Raw genomic sequence first — 22,170 nt, 5'->3', positions numbered from 1 at the left:
TCCCTCTACCCTAGCCTCGGGTACTCCAACCCATCTAGAAATTCCTGCATCCCATAGCCTCCCCCGGGTGGCTCTGACCTGTACAACCTCTCATAAAACTCCTCAAAAACCTTGTTAATCAGCTCAGGAGCCACCACCAATTTCCCTGCCCTATCCCTCACCTGAAGAATTTCCCTTGCCACTGCTTCCCTCCGGAGCTGACCTGCTAACATACCTTATCTCTATGTTCATAAACTGCACCCCTTGCTCGTCTCAGTTGGCGCACCGCCTTCCTGGTAGACAGTCGGTCGAGGCGCGCCTGTAGTTCCTTCCTCTTTTCCAGCTTTGCTGGGTCCCCATCTTCTGCATAACTCCTATCTACCCCCAACATCTCATCTATTACCCTCTGCCGCTCCAACCTCTCCTCTTTCTCCGGCCTGGCCTTCAACAAAATTACCTCACCCCTCACCACCGCCTTTGGAGCCTCCCAGACAACTGCCTTTGACACCTCACCCGTACTGTTGAAACCTACATATTCCTTAATTGCCTTCTCAATTTTCTCACAGAACACTTGGTTCCCCAAAAGCCCCACACTCAGTTTCCACCCCGGCCTCTGCGCGACCCCCTTCTCCAGTTCCACATCCACCCAATGCGGAGCATGATGCGACACTGCAATTGCAGAGTATTCCGACCCCTTAACCCCAGCCAGCAAAGCCTTCCCCACCACAAAGAAGTCAACAAAACCCATATTACCCACAGCAGATGATACACAAAACCAACATGACAAAAACCCCAACCAAACATTCCCACCCATCCACCAAGAGATGAAAACAAACCAAAAACAACAAAATTAAACAAACCCTAACTCTGCCACCCAGCAACTGACGGTGACTAATTCCTTAAATTAAAAGGTAATGAATGGCTGCCATCTCCGGTAGAAATCTTCAACCGACCCCCTAACGGTGTACTTGACTTTCTTCAGGTACAAGATTTCCATCAGATCACCTAACTACAAGTGAGGCGCTGGGCGGAGTGGAAAACCTCCACCCAAGCAGAACTCACCTTGGGGTGAACAAGGTGCAGAAGACAAGGACATCTGCCTTCACCTTCACTGTAGGTACACCCACAATGCTGTTAAGGAATTACAGGATTTTGACCCAGCGACAGTGAAGTAACAGCGATATACTTCTCAAATCAGGGTGGTGAGGAACATCCAGGTGGTGGGGTTCCTGGAAATCTGCTGCTCTTGTCCTTCTAGATGTAGTGGTCTTCGGTTTCAACGGTGCTGCTTAAAGAACCATGGCGAGTTCCTGCAGTGCATCTTGTAGATGGTACACATGGCTGCCACAGTTTCGGCGGTGGTGGAGAGATTGAATGATTATGGAAGGGGTAGCAATCAAGGGGACTGCTTTGTCTTGGATGGTGTTGAGCTCGAGTGTTGTTGGAGCTGCACTCATCCAGGCAGATGGAAAGTATTCCATTACACTCCTGACTTGTGCCTTGTAGATGGTGGACCGGCTTTGAGGGGTCAGAAAATGAGTTACTTGCCGTAGGACGCCTAACCTTTGACCTGCTCTGGTAGCCACAGTATTAATATGGCTAGTCCAGTTCAGTTTCTAATCAACGGTAACCTCCAGGATGTTGATTGTGGAGGGATTCAGCAATGGTAATGCCATTGAATGTCAAGGAAAGATGGTCAGATTCTCTGTTGTATGAGATGGTCATGGCACTTGTATGGCACAAATGTAACTTGCCACTTGTCAGCCCAAGCCTGGATATTGTCCAGATCTTGCTGCATTTGGATATGAACTGCTTCATTATCGGAGGAGTCACAAATGGTGCTGAACATTGTGCAGTCATCTGTGAACATCCCCACTTTTCACATTATGACGGGAGGTCATTGGTGAAGCAGTTGAATATGGTTGGGCGTGGAGCACTAACCCGAGGAACTCCTGCAGTGATGCCCTTGAGCTGAGATGATTGACCTCCAATCACCACAACCATCAACCTTTGTGCCAGGTATGACTCTAACCAGCAGACAATTTTCCTTGATTCCCAGGGACTCAAATTTTGCTCGGGCTCCTTGATGCCATACTCACTCAAATATTTCCTTCATGTCAAGGGCAGTTACTCTCACCTCACCTCTGGAATTCAGCTCTTTTGTCCATGTTTGAACTAAGGCTGTAATGAGGTCAGGAGCTGAGTGACCTTGGCGAAACCCAAACTGAGCATCCGTGAGCAGGTTATTGCTGAGTGTGTGCCGCTTGATAGCACTGTAAATTCTATTCTATGATAGCGCTGTTGATGACTCCTTCCATCACTTTGCTGATGCTGGAATGTTGACTGATACGCTGATAATTGGCTGGAGTGAACATGCCCAATTTCCTTCTTTTCCTGAGGAAGTATAGGCGCGGTTGTGCTTTCTTGGTCATAGCGTTGACATGAGTGGACCAGGACAGGTTGCTGGTGCTGTGTGCACCTAGGAATATGAAGCTGTCAATCATCTCCACCTCGGCACTATTGATGCCAAAAAGGGTGTGTATGACACTTCGCTTCCTGAAGTCAATGACCAGCTCCTTAGTTTTGTTGGCATTGAGGGAGGGATTTGTCCTTTATTGTGTGTACAGGACACAGCTGGGCATTTTCCACATTGCCAGGTGGATGCCTGTGTTTGAACTGTGCTGGAACAGCTTAGCCAGGGGTGCGCCAAGTTCTAAGAACATAAGAACTAGGAGCAGGAGTAGGCCATCTGGCCCCTCGAGCCTGCTCCGCCATTCAATGAGATCATGGCTGATCTTTTGTGGACTCGGCTCCACTTTCCAGCCCGAACACCATAACCCTTAATCCCTTTATTCTTCAAAAGAAAAAAGTACAAGTCTTCAGCATCATCAGCAGAATATTGTCAGCCTATCAGTATCCAGTGCCTTCAGCTGTTTCTTGATATAACGTAGAGTAAATCATATTGGCTGATTCGTATTGACTCAGGAGGAGAATGAGATGGATCATCCACTCAACACTTCTAGCTGAAGATTATTGCTAATGCTTCAGCCTTGTCCTTTGCATCGATGTGCCCGGCTCCTCCAGCATGGAGAATGGGGATATTTGTGGAGTGAGTTGTTTAATTGTCCATCACCATTCACGGCTGGGTGTGGCAGGGCTGCAGAGCTTAGATCTGATGTTACCTCATTTTCAGGTGTTGCTCCTGGCATGCCTTCCTGCACACTTCAGTGAACCAGGGTTAATTCCGTGGCTTGATGGTAATGGTAGATTGCGGGATATGCCACACGAGGTTCCAGATTGAGGTTGAAGACAATTCTGCTGAAAACCTCATGGTCACCATCAGAAAACTAGTTCTCCCCAAAACCAAACCCCACCCAAACCTCCATATAGATTACATTCCAAATAACAATTCCCCCTCCTAACCAAACCCAACAAAAAAACCCACCTCTTTGAACCATAAAAAACAGGTCCAACAGGCCACAGTCCTTCTCACCTCACTCCCCCCCCACCTCACACACCCCCCCACCTCACTCACTCCCCCCCCCCCACCTCACTCACTTCCCCCACCTCACTCACTCCCCCCCCCCACCTCACTCACTCCCCCCCCACCTCACTCCTCCCCAGCCCCACCTCACTTCCCCCCCACCCACCTCACTCCTCCCCAGCCCCACCTCACTTCCCCCCCACCCACCTCACTCACTCTCCCCCCCCACCTCACTCACTCTCCCCCCCCACCTCACTCACTCTCCAGCCCCACCTCACTCCTCCCCAGCCCCACCTCACTCCTCCCCAGCCCCACCTCACTCCTCCCCAGCCCCACCTCACTCCTCCCCAGCCCCACCTCACTCCTCCCCAGCCCCACCTCACTCCTCCCCAGCCCCACCTCACTCCTCCCCAGCCCCACCTCACTCCTCCCCAGCCCCACCTCACTCCTCCCCAGCCCCACCTCACTCCTCCCCAGCCCCACCTCACTCCTCCCCAGCCCCACCTCACTCCTCCCCAGCCCCACCTCACTCCTCCCCAGCCCCACCTCACTCCTCCCCAGCCCCACCTCACTCCTCCCCAGCCCCACCTCACTCCTCCCCAGCCCCACCTCACTCCTCCCCAGCCCCACCTCACTCCTCCCCAGCCCCACCTCACTCCTCCCCAGCCCCACCTCACTCCTCCCCAGCCCCACCTCACTCCTCCCCAGCCCCACCTCACTCCTCCCCAGCCCCACCTCACTCCTCCCCAGCCCCACCTCACTCCTCCCCAGCCCCACCTCACTCCTCCCCAGCCCCACCTCACTCCTCCCCAGCCCCACCTCACTCCTCCCCAGCCCCACCTCACTCCTCCCCAGCCCCACCTCACTCCTCCCCAGCCCCACCTCACTCCTCCCCAGCCCCACCTCACTCCTCCCCAGCCCCACCTCACTCCTCCCCAGCCCCACCTCACTCCTCCCCAGCCCCACCTCACTCCTCCCCAGCCCCACCTCACTCCTCCCCAGCCCCACCTCACTCCTCCCCAGCCCCACCTCACTCCTCCCCAGCCCCACCTCACTCCTCCCCAGCCCCACCTCACTCCTCCCCAGCCCCACCTCACTCCTCCCCAGCCCCACCTCACTCCTCCCCAGCCCCACCTCACTCCTCCCCAGCCCCACCTCACTCCTCCCCAGCCCCACCTCACTCCTCCCCAGCCCCACCTCACTCCTCCCCAGCCCCACCTCACTCCTCCCCAGCCCCACCTCACTCCTCCCCAGCCCCACCTCACTCCTCCCCAGCCCCACCTCACTCCTCCCCAGCCCCACCTCACTCCTCCCCAGCCCCACCTCACTCCTCCCCAGCCCCACCTCACTCCTCCCCAGCCCCACCTCACTCCTCCCCAGCCCCACCTCACTCCTCTCCAGCCCCACCTCACTCCTCCCCAGCCCCACCTCACTCCTCCCCAGCCCCACCTCACTCCTCCCCAGCCCCACCTCACTCCTCCCCAGCCCCACCTCACTCCTCCCCAGCCCCACCTCACCCCACCTCACTCACTCTCCCCCCCCACCTCACTCACTCTCCCCCCCACCTCACTCACTCCCCACCTCACTCCTCTCCCCCACCTCACTCCTCTCCCCCCCTCACTCCTTCCCCCCCCCACACCTCACTCCTCCCCCCCCCTCACTCCTTCCCCCCCCCCACACCTCACTCCTCCCCCCCCCCAAACCTCACTCCCCCCCCCACACCTCACTCCTCTCCCCCCCCCCCACACCTCACTCCTCCCCCCCCCCCACACCTCACTCCTCTTCCCCCCCCCCCACACCTCACTCCTCCCTCCCCCCCCCCCCCCCCACACACCTCACTCCTCCGCCCCCCACCTCACTCCTATTCGCTAGCTACGAAATTACTGCTAGCGGGTAGCTCCCATCCAAGGCAGAAAAGTGAGGAAGGAACCCCTCCCGGCTGCAAAAATACAACAAAGTTCAACACCAAGGGCAAGATCCCACTGAGAGCTACGTATTTCCAAAGGAAAGCGAAATCCTGCTTTAAACAATATCCCACAGAATAGTTAACCTCCCATCCCCCACCATATAAAAAACAATCCCATCCGAACCCAAAAACAAGATGGGAAGGGAGCCACTTTAGAATCTACCAGGATGTCAGTACCAGCCTCCCCGAAAAGGCACCGGAATGTGGCGACGAGGGGCTTTTCACAGTAACTTCATTTGAAGCCTACTTGTGACAATAAGCGATTTGCATTTCATTTCATTTTCATTCACAAAGTAAAAAATATATGCAAAACCTCCCAAATACTCTCCCCATAAACACCCATGGCAAGTCCGCACAGAGCCTATTTAACTTGATCCCAGTCATGCTCTGTAACAAAAGCCTCAGCCTCGGTCGTAGTCCTTTGATCTGAAGGTAAAATGTAGCCTCGCTTGGTACACCACTCCAAATCTCACTCCATTCTTCTAAAGAATCACCATGGTCTCATTAAAGACTGCCCGCTTCTTCGCAAGCTCCGAACTGACATCCTGGTCGATTCTAATGTGGCTCCCTTCCCATCTTGAATCACGATTCCAGATCCGTTCCTTCTCCTGAAAGCTGTGAAATCTGACTATAACCGCTCGTAGTGGCTTATTTGCCCGAGGCTTCTGCAGGAGAGCTCAATGGGCCCTCTCCAACTCTGGGGGAACACCAGTACATCCTCCCCTCTTACTGACCATCTGCAAAAAATACACAGGAGGATTCAGGCCCTCCACACACCCTCCGGCAACCCCACGAGATCTTGCCTCCTTGACCCGATTTCTGGGTCATCAACCTTCGCCGTCACCGATATCTCGGCACCAGCAAGGGAACTCGGTCGTTGTGCCTCGACAGCTGCGCCTCCACTCCCTTCAACACCTTGTCCATCACAACTTTCAAAGTCCTCTCCAACTTTTTGCAGACAGGGCCCAGCACCTCTTCAATCGATTTACGGAGAGTATCAAACATCACTCTCCATTGCCTCTCAAACGCTTTTCAAATTCAGTAGCTCGTACCCTAGTTAGCATGTCTGCCATAATATGGACAGCTGCAACCGCCGGAGCCATCTTCCCTGCTGAGGCTCAATACAAAGCGTCTGAGTCAGTTGAAGAATTTCCACCCGCAGACTTCCTAGTTGCAGTCTTTTTTTACATACATCCACACCAAGACTTTTCTACTTTCGTATGGGTAGCGTTTGTCCACCAAAAAACTCCAGAAACCCTGCAAAAAGGGCCAAAAACCAAATACCCTGGCGGGAGCTACCTAGTGCACAACCTCCTCCTAAGGGGCAGCATGGTAGCATTGTGGATAGCACAATTGCTTCACAGCTCCAGGGTCCCAGGTTCGATTCCGGCTTGGGTCACTGTCTGTGCGGAGTCTGCACATCCTCCCCGTGTGTGCGTGGGTTTCCTCCGGGTGCTCCGGTTTCCTCCCACAGTCCAAAGATGTGCAGATTAGGTGGATTGGCCATGATAAATTGCCCTTAGTGTCCAAAATTGCCCTTAGTGTTGGGTGGGGTTATTGGGTTATGGGAATAGGGTGGAGGTGTGGACCTTGGGTAGGGTGCTCTTTCCAAGAGCCGGTGCAGACTCGATGGGCCGAATGGCCTCCTTCTGCACTGTAAATTCTATGATAATCTATGAACGCCGCCACCGGAAGTACCTTCAGATTGTAGAGTTAAGTCCCATTATTCTTCATCAAATGCCTGCTTAATTCCCTTTTGGTTCTCTGTATCACATTCAGCATTCGGTCTTAAATATTTCCTCTAGATAAACATTGGGTGGGTAGGTCGAAGCCATCGCCTTTGGAATGCACCACAAAAATACCTTAATCTCCAATACTAACCCAATCACCAACACTATCCTGAAGTTGAACCAAACGGTTTACAACCTTGGAATCCTATTTAACCAACCGAAACGTCTGCCACTTTTTAAAAAAATCATTTTTATTGGATATGAACTTCCCTGGCAAGGCCAGCATTTGTTGCCCATCCCGAATTACCCTCGAGAAGATGATGGCGAGCTGCCTTCTTGAACTGATGCAGTCTAGGTGATGTAGGTCTCCCCACTGTACTGTTAGGGAGGAAGTTCCAGGATTTTGATCCAGCAACATTGAAGGAACGGCAGTCAGGATGGTGAATGACTTGGAGTGGAACTTCCAAGTGGTGATGTTCTCATGTATCTGCTGCCCTTGTCCTTCTAGATGGTAGTGGCGGTGAGTTTGGAAGGTGCTGCCGAAGGAGTCTTGGTGAGCTCCTGCAGTGCATCTTGTAAATGGTACACTGCCTCTACTGTGTGTTGGTGGTGGAGGGTGTGAATGTTTGTGGCAGGAGTGCCAATCAAGCAGGCGCTTTGTCCTGGATGGTGTCAAGATTCAGGAGTCTTTTTGGAGCTGCACTCATCCAAGCATGTGGTGAGTATTCCAACACACTCCTGACTTTTGCCTTATAGATGGTGAACAGGCTTTGGGAAGTCAGGAGATGAGTTACTCGCCGTAAGATTCTTAACCTCTGATCTGTTCTCGTATTTATATGGCTAGTCCCGCTCAATTTCTGGTCAATGGTAATCCTCAGGATGTTGATAAATTAGGGGATTCAGTGATGGTAATGCTTTTAAATATCATGAGACAATGGAGAATTCTCTCTTATTGGAGAAGGTCATTGCATGACACTTGTGTGGCACAAATGTCATTTGCCACTTGTCAGCCCAAGCCTGGATATTGTCCAGGTCTTTCTGCATTTGCTGAGGAGTCATGAATGGTGTTGAACATGGAACCATCAACGAACAATCCCACATAGAACATAGAAGAATACAGCACAGAACAGGCCCTTCGGCCCACGATGTTGTGCCGAACCTTTTTCCTAGATTAATCATAGAATATCATAGAATTTACAGGGAAGGAGGCCATTCGGCCCATTGAGTCCACACCGGCTCTTGGAAAGAGCACCCTACCCAAGGTCAACACCTCCACCCAACACCAAGGGCAATTTTGGACACCAAGGGCAATTTATCATGGCCAATCCACCTAACCTGCACATCTTTGGACTGTGGGAAGAAACCGGAGCACCCGGATGAAATCCACGCACACACGGGGAGGATGTGCAGACTACGCACAGACAGTGACCCAAGCCGGAATTGAACCTGGGACCCTGGAGCTGTGAAGCAATTGTGCTATCCACAATGCTACCGTGCTGCCCTTAAGAACAAATTAATCTACACTATATCATTCTACCGTAATCCATGTACCTACCCAATAGCTGCTTGAAGGTCCCTAATGTTTCCGACTCAACTACTTCCACAGGCAGTGCATTCCATGCCCCCACTGCTCTCTGGGTAGAGAACCTACCTCTGACATCCCCCCTATATCTTCCACCATTCACCTTAAATTTATGTCCCCTTGTAATGGTTTGTTCCACCCGGGGAAAAAGTCTCTGACTGTCTACACTCTATCTATTCCCCTGATCATCTTATAAACCTCTATCAAGTCGCCCCTCATCCTTCTCCGTTCTAATGAGAGAAGGCCTAGCACCCTCAACCGTTCCTCGTAAGACCTACTCTCCATTCTCCATTCCAGCTATCATCCTGGTAAATCTCCTTTGCACCTTTTCCAAAGCTTCCACACCCTTCCTAAAATCAGGAGACCAGAACTGTACACAGTACTCCAAACGTGGCTTTACCAAGTTTTGTACAGTTGCATCATCACCTCACGGCTCTTAAATTCAATCCCTCTGTTAATGGACGCTAGCACACCATAGCCCTTCTTCACAGCTCTACCCACTTGAGTGGCAACTTTCAAAGATGTATGAACATAGACCCCAAGATCTCTCTGCTCCTCCACATTGCCAAGAACTCTACCGTTAACCCTGTATTCCGCATTCACATGTGTCCTTCCAAAATGGACAACCTCACACTTTTCAGGGTTAAACTCCATCTGCCACTTCTTAGCCCATCTCTGCATCCTATCTATGTCTCTTTGCAGCCGATAACAACCCTCCTCACTATCCACAACTCCACTAATCTTTGTATCGTCTGCAAATTTACTGACCCACCCTTCAACTCCCTCATCCAAGTCATTAATGAAAATCACAAACAGCAGAGGACCCAGAACTGATCCCTGCGGTACGCCACTGGTAACTGGGATCCAAGCTGAATATTTGCCATCCACCACCACTCTGACTTCTATCGGTTAGCCAGTTCGTTATCCAACTGGCCAAATTTCCCACTATCCCATGCCTCCTTACTTTCTGCATAAGCCTACCATGGGGAACCTTATCAAATGCCTTACTAAAATCCATGTACACTACATCCACTGCTTTACCTTCATCCACATGCTTGGTCACCTCCTCAAAGAATTCAGTAAGACTTGTAAGGCAAGACATACCCCTCACAAATCCGTGCTGACTATCCCTAATCAAGTAGTGTCTTTCCAGATGCTCAGAAATCCTATCCTTCAGTACCCTTTCCATTACTTTACCTACCACCGAAGAACGACTAACTGGCCTGTAATTCCCAGGGTTATCCCTAGTCCCTTTTTTGAACAGGGGCATGACATTCGCCACTCTCCAATCCCCTGGTACCACCCCTGTTGACAGTGAGGATGAAAAGATCATTGCCAACGGCTCTGCAATTACATCTCTTGCTTCCCATAGAATCCTTGGATATATCCCGTCAGGCCCGGGGGACTTGTCTATCCTCAAGTTTTTCAAAATGCCCAACACATCTTCCTTCCTAACAAGTATTTCCTCGAGCTTACCAGTCTGTTTCACACTGTCCTCTCCAATAATATGGCCCTCTCATTTGTAAATACAGAAGAAAAGTACTCGTTCAAGACCTCTCCTATCTCTTCAGACTCAATACACAATCTCCCGCTACTGTCCTTGATCGGACCTACCCTCGCTCTAGTCATTCTCATATTTCTCACATTTGTGTAAAAGGCCTTGGGGTTTTCCTTGATCCTACCCGCCAAAGATTGTTCATGCCCTCTCTTATCTCTCCTAATCCCTTTCTTCAGTTCCCTCCTGGCTATCTTGTATCCCTCCAGCGCCCTTCTGAACCTTGTTTCCTCAGCCTTACGCAAGTCTCCTTTTTCCTCTTAACAAGACATTCAACCTCTCTTGTCAACCATGGTTCCCTCACTCGACCATCTCTTCCCTGCCTGACAGGGACATACATATCAAGGACACGTAGTACCTGTTCCTTGAACAAGTTCCAAATTTCACTTGTGTCCTTTCCCTGACAGCCTATGTTCCCACTTATGCGCTTCAATTCTTGTCTGACAACATATTTACCCTCCCCCCAATTGTAAACCTTGCCCTGTTGCACACACCTATCCCTCTCCATTACTAAAGTGAAAGTCACAGAATTGTGGTCATTATCTCCAAAATGCTCCCCCACTAACAAATCTATCACTTGCCCTGGTTCATTACCAAGTACCAAATCCAATATTGCCTCCCCTCTGGTCGGACAATCTACATACGGTGTTAGAAAAGCTTCCTGGACACACTGCACAAACACCACCCCATCCAAACTATTTGATCTAAAGAGTTTCCACTCAATGTTTGGGAAGTTAAAGTCACCCATGACTACTACCCTGTGACTTCTGCACCTTTCCAAAATCTGTTTCCCAATCTGTTCCTCCACATCTCTGTTACTATTGGGGGGCCTATAGAAAACTCCTAACAAGGTGACTGCTCCTTTCCTATTTCTGACTTCAACCCATACTACCTCAGTAGGCAGATACTCCTCGAACTGCCTTTCTGCAGCTGTTATACTATCTCTAATTAACAATGCCACCCCCCCCCCCACCTCTTTTACCACCCTTCCTAATCTTATTGAAACATCTATAACCAGGGACCTCCAACAACCATTTCTGCCCCCCTTCTATCCAAGTTTCCGTGATGGCCACCACATCGTAGTCCCAAGTACCGATCCATGCCTTAAGTTCACCCACCTTATTCTTGATGCTTCTTGCGTTGAAGTACACACACTTCAACCCATCTCCGTGCCTGCAAGTACTCTCCTGTGTCAGTGTTCCCTTCCCCACTGCCTCTCTACACGCTTTGGCGTCCTGAATATCGGCTACCTTAGTTGCTGGACTACAAATCCGGTTCCCATTCCCCTGCCAAATTAGTTTAAACCCTCCCGAAGAGTACTAGAAAACCTCCCTACCAGGATATCGGTGCCCCTCTGGTTAAGATGCAACCCGTCCTGCTTGTACAGGTCCCACCTTCCCCAGAATGCGCTCCAATTATCAAAATACCTGAAGCCCTCCCCCTCCTACACCATTCCTGCAGCCACGTGTTCAGCTGCACTCTTTCCCTATTGTTAGCCTCGCTATCACATGGCACCGACAACAAACCAGAGATGACAACTCTGTCTGTCCTGGCTTTTAACTTCCAGCCTAACTCCCTAAACTCATTTATTACCTCCACACCCCTTTTCCTACCTACGTCGTTGGTACCAATGTGCACCACGACTTCTGGCTGCTCCCCCTTGAGTATCCTGAAGACACGATCCGAGACATCCCTGGCCCTGGCACCCGGGAGGCAACATACCTTCCGGGAGTCTCGCTCCCGACCACAGAATCTCCTATTTACTCCCCTAACCATTGAATCTCCTACTACTATTGCTTTTCTATTCTCCCCCCCTTCCCTTCTGAGCCCCAGAGCCAGACTTAGTGCCAGAGACCTGGCCGCTAGGGCCTTCCCCCCGGTAGGTCATCCCCCCCAACAGCATCCAAAACAGTATACTTGTTTTGAAGGGGAACGGCCACGAGGGATCCCTGCACTGTCTGCCTGTTTGTTTTCTTTCCCCTGACTGTAACCCAGCTACTCTTTTCCTGTACCTTGGGTGTGGTTACCTCCCTGTAACTTTTCTCTATCACCCCCTCTGCCTCCCGGATGATCCGAAGTTCATCCAGCTTCAGCTCCAGTTCCCTAACACGGTCTTTGAGGAGCTGGAGTTGGGTGCACTTCCCGCAGGTATAGTCAGCGGGGACACCGGTGGTATCCCTCACCACCCACATCCTACAGGAGGAGCATGCAACTGGCCTCGCCTCCATCCCCTCTTACCTTACAGAATATAGCTGCCTTGTGGACCAACTGGACCTCCGCCCTCCGACTCTGCTCCCAGTCAGCTGCACTCTCTGTAAATTCCTGGCTCCCTTCTTGCTCTTTGCGGAAATGTAGGAAACAAAATGAAAGGAGCACCTTACTCCCTCAGTCACCAAACTCTCACTATAGCACTCAAATGCACCAAATTCAGCACTCCATCAGTCACCAATCATCATAGAATTTACAGAGCAGAAGGAAGCCATTCGGCCCATCGAGTCTGCACCGGCTCTTGGAAAGAGCACCCTACCCAAGGTCAACACCGCCACCCTATCCCCATAACCCAGTAACCCCACCCAACACCAAGGACAATTTTGGACACTAAGGGCAATTTATCATGGCCAATCCACCTAACCCGCACATCTTTGGACTGTGGGAGGAAACCAGAGCACCCGGAGGAAACCCACGCACACACGGGGAGGATGTGCAGACTCCGCACAGACAGTGACCCAAGCCAGAATCGAACCTGGGACCCTGGAGCTGTGAAGCAATTGTGCTATCCACAAGGCTACCATGCTGCCCCAAGCTCTCACTATAGCACTCAAATGCACCAAATTCAGCACTCAGTGCAAACAAAGTCTGCACTGTAGGCAATTTTTAAGTTATTTAACTGAATAAAAGACTAGACTTTAGATAAAAATGAAGCCTTATACTCCCTCAGTCACCAAACCCTCACTATAGCACTCAAATGCACCAAATCCAGCACTCAGTGCAAACATCTGATCTTATGTTGGAAGGAAGGTCATTGATGAAGCAGCTGAAGATGTTTGGGCATGGGACACTATCCTGAAAAACTCCTGCAGTGAAGTTCCGGGGACAGAAATGACTGACCCCCAACAGCCACAACCTTTCTGCGGGTATGACTAATCTGTGGACAGTTTCCCCTCTGATACCCATGGACTCGTTTTGCTGGGGCTCATTGATGCCATACTTGATCAAATGCTGCCTTGATGTCAAAAGCAGTCATCTTTGCCTCACCTCTGGAGTTCAGCTTTTTCATGCATGTTTGAACCAAGGCTATAATGTCAGGAGCGGAGTGACCCTGGCAGAACCCCAACTAAGCATCAGTGAGCAGGTTATTAAGTAAGTGCTGCTTGATGGCACTGTCAATTACCTTTACATCACTTTACTGAGGATTGAGAGGAGATTGATAGGGCAGTAATTGGCCGGATTGGATTTGTCCTGCTTTTTGTGTACAGGACATGCTGGGCAATTTTCCACATTGCCGGGTGGATGCCAGTGTTGTAGCTGAACTGGAACAGCTTGGCTAGGGGCACAGCACATTCTGGAGCAGGTCTTCGGTACTATTGCTGGAATATTGTCAGGGCCCAAATCCTTTGCCGTATCCAGTAGCTTCAGCTGTTTCTTGATATCATGTGGGGCGAATTGAATTGGATAAAGGCTGGCATCTGTGATGTTCTAGACCTCTGGAGGAGAGCGAGCCGGATTATCTGACTCGGTACTTCTGGCTGAAGATTATTGCGAATGCTTCAGTCTTGTCTTTTGCATAGATGTGCTGGGCTCCTTCATTAATGAGGATGGGGATAGTTGTGGAGCCTCCTCCCTCCAATGAGTTAATTGTCCATCACCATTCACGACTGGATGTGGCAGCACTGCAGAGCTTGGGCATGGGACACTACCATGCAGATCTGACCTGCTGGTTTTGGGATCGCTTGGCTGTTTATTACTTGCTGCTTATGTTGTTTGGTGCAAATAACCTTGCGTTGTAGCTTCATCAGGTTGGCACATCATTTTGCGCCATGCCTGGTGCTGCTCCTGGCATGCACTCTTTATTGAACCACAGTTGATTTCCCCTGCATTGGGATTGCTGGTAATGGTAGAATGGGGGATATGCCCAACCATGAGGTTACAGGCTGTGGTTGAGCATGATTCTGCTGCTGCTGATCGCCCACACACCTCGGATGCTGAGCCTTGAGCTGCTAGATCTGTTCAGAATCCATCCCATTCAGCACGATGCTAGTGTCTCACAACACAATGGAGGGTATCCTCAATATAAAGATGGGATTTTGTCTCCAAAGGAGTGTACGGTGGGCACTTCTACCAATACGGTCATGCGCCGATGCATCTGTGGCAGGCCAGTTGGTGAGGATGAGGTCTAGTATGTTTTTCCCTCTTGTTGGTTCCCTCGCTACCGTCGCAGACCCAGTCTAACAGCTACGTCTTTATGAGTTGGCCAGCCTTGGTCAGTAGTGGTGCTACCGAGCCACTCTTTATGATGAACACTGAAGCCCTCTACCCAGAGTACATTTTGTGCCCTTGCCACCCTCAGTGTTTCCTCCAAATGGTGTTCAACATGGACGAGTTCTGACTGATTCATCAGCTGAGGGTGGACAGTACGTGGCAATCAGCAGGTTTCGTTGCCCATGTTTGACCTGAAGCCATGAGACTCCATGGGGTCCAGAGTCAATGTGGAGGACTCCTGCGCCACCACCTCTGCTGGGTCTGACCTGCTGCTGATACATACCCAGGGATGGTGATAGTGGTCTTTGGGACATTATCTGTATGGTATGGTTCCGTGAGTATGAACACGCCAGGCTGTTGCTTGACTAGTCTGTGAGACAGCTCTCCCAATTTTGGCACAAGCCCCCAGATGTTAGTAAGGAGGACTTTGCAGGGTCGACAGGGTTGGGTTTGCCTAGGTCATTGCCAGGTGGTCCGTCCGTTTTATTTCCTTTTTATCGGCTTTGTAGCAGTTCGATACAACTGAGTGGCTTGCCAGGCCATTTCAGAGTCAACAACATTGTTATGGATTTGGAATCACGTATAGGCCAGACCAGGCAAATATGGCAGATTTCCTTCCCTAAAGAGCATTAGTGAACCAGCTGTTTTTTTTTTTTACTATAATCAACAATGATTTCATGGTCATCATTAGATTTTGAATTCCAGATATTTATTGGATTCAAACCCAGGTCCGCAGATTATTACTGTAGGTCTCTGGATCACCAGTCCAGTGACAATACCACTACACTACTGCCTCCCCTGAATATCCTTTCCATCAAAGACGACTCTTCCATCTACCTCACATTTCCCAGCTCTGCTAAAGGTCACCGAATCACATGCAAGACTTAGTTAATACAACTCTGCAATCTTAAATTCATTGAATCCCCAGCTGCCGTCCTACCTGCACCAAGTCCTGCTCACCATCATTCCTGTTTTTTTATTGACCTACACTGATGCCCAATGCGTCAAATTTAGAATTCTCACCCTCAAATGCAAATTCCCGGCCTTACCCTTCCTCAATACTACAAATCTCAGTTGGCTGGACAGCTAGTCTGTGATGCAGAGCGAGGCCAGCAGCACGGGTTCAGCTCCTGTACAGGCTGAGGGTATTCCTGAAGGCCCTGCTTTCTCAATCTTGGCCCTCGCCTGAGGTTTGGTGACCCTCAGGTTAAATCACCACCAGTCAGCTCTCCCCTCAAATTATACAATTTACTACAAGCCACTGTGCCATTTGCCTGTCCTTCTGGTCTCTAATGCAATCCTATTTCCTTCATCAGAGCATGGTGCCTTCCTTGCTCAAAATCCTTCTAGTTCTTCATTTCCCTCCCCTCTTATAAGATCCTCCTGAAAACACACCTCTGTTGATCACTGCGTATCATTTTAGACCCGACAACCATTTTTATCAAATGAAAATACAATGAGTCCTTGGAGAGATGTTTCCGTATAAAAGGTGCTACAGAAGTGTATGTTGTGACTTGAAAGTTTAGAAGCACTTCAGGAAAGTAATTTTCAGTTACAATCTGAACATTGGCCTTGTATATTTTGCAATCCTTTCCAGCATGCCCTGTGAAGAATCCACAAAATAGCAACACCAGTATTAAGGTCAGCTGTCACCGGCAGCTGGAATGCACCTGCTCAGAATGGTGATTATTTTAACGACCACAGGTAGCACACTTCACAGAAGGTGAACAACCTTAGAGTTCCTGAGGTTTGCATATACCATCAGAAAGTAACAGGCAGAGCTGAAATGTTTCTGGAGAATTCCTCTCCTGCAATTGTTTGTATCTGGTGTAAGTGCAACATTGAGAAATACAAGTAATCTCCCAGCTTTTGGATTAATTGTCCAAAGAAACAGAAAAAGTTTTTTTAGAAATAAAATGACAATGCTAGCTAACCAGTATTGGCAGCTTTTCATGAGTCTTACAGCACAGAAAGCGGCTCTTTGGCCTATCGTGCACCTATTTATTCTAATCCCATTTTTCAGCACTTGTCCATGGCTTTGTATGCTATGATGTTTCAAATGCTCATCTAAATGCTTCTGAAATGCCTCTACAACCCTTCAGGTGGGGAGTTCCAGATTCCCACCACCATCCAAGGGAAAATGCTTTTCCTCAAATCCCTTCTAAATCTTCTGCCTATTACCTTAAATCTATACACCCTGGTTATTGGCCCTTCAACTAAAGGGCAAAGTTTCTTCTTATCCACTATATGTCCTTGATAATTTTGTACACCTCACTCAGGCCCCCCTCAGTTTCTTCTTATCCACTATATGTCCTTGATAATTTTGTACACCTCACTCAGCCTTCTCTGCTTGAAGGAGAACAACCCCAGCCTAACCAGTCTCTCTTCTTAGCTGAAACACTCCAGCCCAGGTAACGTCCTGGTGAATTTCCTCTACACCCTCTCTAGTGAAATTACATTTTCTATAGAGTGGTTGCACACAGTATTCCAGTATGGTCTAACGAGTGTTTTATACAGCTCCATCATAACCTCCCTACTCTTATATTCTATGCTTAGGCTAATAAAGGTCTGTATGCCACATGCCTTCTTAAACTACTACCTGCCTTACTGCCTTCAGGGACCCATGGACACTCTGGTCCTCTGTACTTCCTAGCGTCATATCGTTCATTGCTTATTCCCTTGCATTGTTAGACCTCCCAAAATGCATCACCTCACACTTTTCAGGGTTAGATTCCATTTGCCACTGTTCTGCCCAGCCGATCTGTATCATCCTGTAATCTAAGGCTCCTCGCTATTTACCACACCATCAATTTTTGTGTCACCTGCAAACTTACTGATCATGCAACCTACATTCCCATTTAGATCATTAACGTACACAACAAACAGAAAGGGACCCAGCACCGATCACTATAGTACGGGACACAGGTTTCCAGTCACAAAAACATTTGACCAATACTCTGTCTCCTCCTGCCACTAAGTCAATTGGCATGGATCCCAAGGGCTCTTACTTTCTTGATCAGTCTCCCATGTGGGACCGTGTCAAAAGCCTTATTGAAGTCCATGTCGACTACATAAACTCCACTGCCATCATCTACACACCTAGTCACCTCCTTAAAATGTCAATCAAATTTGTTAAGACATAAACTCGCTTGAAAAAGCCATGCTGACTATCCTCTATTAATCCTTGTCTTTCCAAGTGGAGATTAATTCTGTTCCTCAGAATTGTTTCCAATAATTTCCCTACCACTGAATTTATACTGGCCTATAATTACCTGGTTCTTCCCTACTTCCTTTCTTGAATAATAGTACCAAATTAGCTGCCCTCCAGTCCTCTGGCACCTCACCTGTGGCCAGAGAGGATTTGAAAATGAACGTCAGAGCTCCTGCAATCTCCTCTCTTGCCTCACACAGCAGCCTAGGATACACCTCATCTGGGCCTAGGTATTTATGCATTTTTAAACTTGTTAAAACCCCTAACACCTCCTCCCTCTCAATAATAATCTGTTCAATTATATCAAAGTTCCCTCTCATTGGGGGCTGGTTTAGCACGGGCTAAATCGCTGGCTTTGAAAGCAGACCAAGGCAGGCCAGCAACACAGTTTAATTCCCGTACCAGCCTCCCTGAACAGGCACCGGAATGTGGCGACTAGGGGCTTTTCACAGTAACTTCATTTGAAGCCTACTTGTGACAATAAGCAATTTTCATTTTCATTTCATTCATTGTATTCTATGCATTCTACATCATCCTTCTCCATAGTGAACATAGATGCAAATTACACACATATTACCTCAGCTATGATTTTCCCTCCACACACAAGGTTGCCACTTTGGTCCCTAATAAACGCTACTCTTTCCCTTAATAATACTTATAAAATACCTTGAGATTCTCCTTTATGTTCCCTGCCAGAGTTTTTTCATGCCCCCTCTTCGCTCACCTGATTTTTCTTAATAAGTATCTCCCTGCATATTCTATACACCTCTGTATAGAACTCCACTGTTTTCAGCCTTCTGAATCTGCCATAAGCCTCCCTTTTTTTCATGATCCAATCCTATATTTCTCTCGGCATCCAGGGTTCTCTGGACTTTTTGGTCCCACTCTTCACCTTTGCAGGGACATGAAGGCTTTGAACTCTCTCTATGTCCTTTTTGACTGACTCCTGCTGACTGCTCTGATGTGGATTTTCCTACAATTAGCTGCTCCCAGTCCACTTTGGCCAGATCCTGATTCATCCTATTCATCTATGAAAGATGATGGACATGCAGTAAAAAAAAATCCATTTCAGATGGGGTGCCTTCATGTGCTGATAGCTACAAGAGGCCAACCCTTTAGAGGCTGGTTCTGCCACACATGAAGCTACCAACTGTCTTTGTGTTTTGGGCATTGTTACCAAGTCACTGGTCATCATGTGGTGCATACCAGCCCACAGGAGATGTTGCCTTTTTCTTTCCTTGTCAGCTCGTGATTCTCAGGTGTGATAATCAATATTTAGGGCCTTCACGTCACACTTGCATGCATTCTTCAAGCAGAGTTTGTATATCCCACTGGTCATCCGATTTCTGCTACCTCACCAGTCAGAAACTCCTTGGGTATGCGAATGTCTTCCATCCCGCCAACGAAGCCGCCTCTGTTTGATGCACGTTAACAAGCATGGGAACTCCGCCTTTGAGAGGATTGCCACATTCGTAATTTTGATCTCAGGGTATACCCATAATGCGCCGCAAACAGCAAAACTGGAAATTGTTGAGCTTCTTTTCTTGATAGCTGCATGTCGACCATGTTTCACATGAAGCTGGATTGAATACTAACGTGAGCTGCATTCTGAGAGTCGGACATCTCCCAGTCTGCACTTGATGCTCTCCAGCACCTTCCTGTCGTTGATGAGTTAGATGAAGAATCCTCATCATTTGAGCTTGCGAAGGCCGTAGACTGCTTAGAAAACAAAGACACCCAACAAGAATGGAATCCCAACCAAACTGCAAAGACATGGAATGTCCCATCTATTATAATCTTCTCAATCTCTGCTGGAGAGTTGGCTCTGTTCCATAGGAGATGCGTGATGCAAAGATCATCAAACTGTACAAAACCAAAAGGTAACAGAGAAGACTGCAATAACTACAGGGGCATCTCACGCCTTAGCATCATGGGGAAGGGCTTTGCTGGGGTCATATTTTAAATATTCCATTTACTTGCAGACCGAGAAGCACGGGGACAGGATATTTGTGGATCCCACTAAGGTATTCAACAGTCAGTAGATCACGACTCTACAAGGGGGAAAAGCTGGACGGAATCTCCGCCTCAAGCCGCCAGTAGCAGAGTCAGCGCTGATCCACTTCCATTGCTCTGGCCACCCGCTGGCATCAGGATCGAGTCTCACGCGTGTGCACCATCATTAAGACCCATTTAGCGGGCTGGGTACCATATTCTCCGGAACCGCATGAGTGTCCAGTCCTCTGGGCCAGGAATCACAAGGGCGAGAATTACTACAGGTATGGCACTGACGTGGTGGAGCTTACAGTGGTCAAAGAGAGTAACTCCTTTAATGAGGTGACCCCAAAGTCCATCCAAGGGCAATCCTCCCCCTCCCACAAGAGACTGACTAAATAATGAGATCCCCTAAATAGGGAGCACCCCCAGAAAAGAGACCCCTTGTCAGGAAGCCACCTCACCCCAGAATAGAGACCCCTATCAGAAAGTCCCCCCTAGAAGAGAGACCCCCATCAGGGAGCCTTCCCCAGAAGAGAGACCCCTGTCAGGAAGCCCCCCCCCAGAAGAGAGACTCCTGTCTGGAAGCTAGAGCGCAATCCAGACAGAGGCAATGAAAAATAATTACTGTTGTAACACTCCTGGGCAATACATTAGCTGACTCAGACACAGGAAGCACCATGTGTCAATTCCTGGAAAGCGAAACCAGTAAGCTGCATTTATCCCCCTCAGATCCTCAAGCTGCAACCCATTCATTAATTTCCCTTACTAGGCTGTGATTGACAGCTTCCACACAGGCAGCAACTTTGCTCCATTCATCTTCCTTCATGGTTGAGTTGAAGTATAGCAATGTTTATAAACATCAATCTTTGACTGGCCTGACCCACTTCAAACAGAATTAAGTGCTCGTCAATCACCATCATCAGCTGGAGTGATTTGGAAGTGGTCAGCTGGAAATCTGCCTTCTTGAACTATTCCAGTCCATGTGCTGTAGGTACACACATCGCTGTTAGGAAGGGAGTTCCAGGATTCTGATACAGCAACAGTGAAGGAATGGTCATATAGTTCCAAGTCACATTCTGTATGATTTGGAGGGGCACTTACCATGCATCTACTGCCCTTGTCCTTTTAGTTGGTAGAGGCATCAGGTTTGGAAGCTGCTGTAGAAGAGGCCTTGCTGAGTTGCTGCAGTGCACTTTGTAGATAGTACACTACAGCCGCTGTGCATCGCGAGTGGAAGGAGTGAATTTTTAAGCTGGTGGATGGGGTGCTGCACTTTAGCGTTTGATGGCTCCATTTCAGAGTGAAGAATGGAGTCAAAGAGGACTGTATCCTAACCCACACTTTTTTTGGCATCTTCTTCTTCATGCCCCTGACTTTTGCCTTCCCTGCAGATATGGAAGGAGTTCGCGTGCAGAAGAGGTCAGATGGCACTTTCTGCAATCTATCAAGACTGAAAGCAAAGGCAAAAACACATTGCTGTCCCAATCAGAGAACTCCTCTGCACTGATGATACTGCACAAATTGCCCACACAGAAACTGCCAATCCCATGTTTGCAACTTGTTCTCCCTGACCACGAGCGTCAAGAAAGCCGCGGTGAGGAGCAAGATGTTACATTTCCACCCTGATCCCGCTGAATAACGTCCCACTGGAAGTGGTTAGCAAATTCTGCTCCTTTGGGTCTACGGTGACAGAATCTGTCCCTTGATGCAGAACTTGAAGCACACACAGAAAGCAGCTACCCACATTTGGCTGACACATGAAACATGCCTGGAATAACATGAGCTAACCCTTTGACCAAGCTAACAATTTGGAAGGCCTGTATTCTCAGCAACTTGTTGTAAGACTGTGACACTGGGGCACCAATGGTGTAAAACAGATTCACAGATTCCACAATATGTAAACACCATACACAGAACATCCGGTCACAAACTTTAAATTCAACCTGTTCAAGTAATGTTTCTACAACTTGACAACCTAAAGGAGGGGTTTAAACAACAAAGACCAATAACTTCAATTAACATACCAATTACGCTAACTAATCTAAAGCTCCAAAGTCAATGTGTGAGGGTCTATTTTAACAAGAACAAAATAAAATCACAATTATTCGTTTCGGGGCAATCGTGAGAAACCATAATAACATATATATGTATATTTGATTGACTTGATTTGTCACATGTACCAAAGTACA

The 22,170-nt window shown here is 48.8% G+C and overlaps 1 protein-coding gene across 3 annotated transcripts in view; it reads right to left on the bottom strand.

Moving 5' to 3' along the window:
* The window catches only part of lca5 (lebercilin LCA5), a 201,824-nt gene that overhangs the window by 178,734 nt on the left and 920 nt on the right, over positions 1-22,170 (bottom strand). The window contains exon 1 of one of the 3 annotated variants that reach the window (XM_072499818.1): positions 18,711-19,045. The exons of the other annotated variants lie outside the window; for them this stretch is intronic. The gene's annotated coding sequence lies outside the window, so the exon portion shown is untranslated. Of the gene's footprint in view, positions 1-18,710; positions 19,046-22,170 lie in introns of those variants that run through there. 3 annotated transcript variants of the gene reach the window in all.

This window comes from Scyliorhinus torazame, chromosome 4, assembly GCF_047496885.1.
Source record: "Scyliorhinus torazame isolate Kashiwa2021f chromosome 4, sScyTor2.1, whole genome shotgun sequence".
Classification (NCBI taxonomy): Eukaryota; Metazoa; Chordata; class Chondrichthyes; order Carcharhiniformes; family Scyliorhinidae; genus Scyliorhinus; species Scyliorhinus torazame.
The sequence above is the reverse complement of the archived record's forward strand: the minus strand, read 5'-3'. Positions and strand labels throughout refer to the sequence as shown.